Genomic DNA, 346 nt, shown 5'->3' with positions numbered 1-346 from the left:
ACAGTTACACCAAGGAACTTTACCAAACTGCTCTGTCACAGCAGCCCTGATATTTGGCTTACTTAAAACCAGATCACAGAGGGTAAATGTATCATATAGAATAGCCCCCTGATAAATTAGCAAGAACTAGAAATAGACAGAAAATGCCTCTGAAAGCCAAACTGTAGCTAAAATACTTTGCCTTCTATCAAAACCCAGCAATGCCCCATAACATTCAACATTTTACTGTATTTTGATGACAACATTTTGTTTAAGAAACAACACCTGGAGGATTATCTTGTGTCAATCAGCAGCCCTTTCCATTTCAGCCATTGATTATGACCAGCAGGTGTCTTTTTTTTTTTTT

The sequence above is a fragment of the Geospiza fortis genome, unplaced genomic scaffold (assembly GCF_000277835.1).
Source record: "Geospiza fortis unplaced genomic scaffold, GeoFor_1.0 scaffold192, whole genome shotgun sequence".
NCBI lineage: Eukaryota > Metazoa > Chordata > Aves > Passeriformes > Thraupidae > Geospiza > Geospiza fortis.
Note: the sequence above shows the minus strand (reverse complement) of the source record.